Source organism: Bufo gargarizans, chromosome 5 (genome assembly GCF_014858855.1).
Source record: "Bufo gargarizans isolate SCDJY-AF-19 chromosome 5, ASM1485885v1, whole genome shotgun sequence".
Classification (NCBI taxonomy): domain Eukaryota; kingdom Metazoa; phylum Chordata; class Amphibia; order Anura; family Bufonidae; genus Bufo; species Bufo gargarizans.
The window spans coordinates 452,286,969-452,287,457 of record NC_058084.1 but is presented as its reverse complement, the minus strand read 5'-3'; positions in this window follow the sequence as shown (position 1 = coordinate 452,287,457).

Sequence of the window (489 nt, the reverse complement as noted above, 5' to 3'; positions counted from 1 at the left end):
AGAGGGTCCAGAGGAGGGCAACTAAAGCAATAACTGAAATGGGGCAACTACAGGACCCTGAAAGATTATCAAAATTAGGGTTATTCATTTTAGAAAAAAAAGACGACTGAGGGGAGATCTAATTACTATGTATAAATATATCAGGGGTCAGTACAGAGATCTCTCCCATCATCTATTTATCCCCAGGACTGTGACTGTGACGGGGGGACATCCTCTGCACCTGGAGGAAAGAAGGTTTGTACACAAACATAGAAGAGGATTCTTTACAGTAAGAGCAGTGAGACTATGGAGCTCTCTGCCTGAAGAGGTGGTGATGGTGAGTACAATAAAGGAATTCAAGAGGGGCCTGGATGTATTTCTGGAGTGTAATAATATTACAGGTTATAGCTACTAGAGAGGGGTCGTTGATCCAGGGAGTTATTCTGATTGCCTGATTGGAGTCGGGAAGGAATTTTTCTTTGCCTTCCTCTGGATCAACTTGCAGGATAA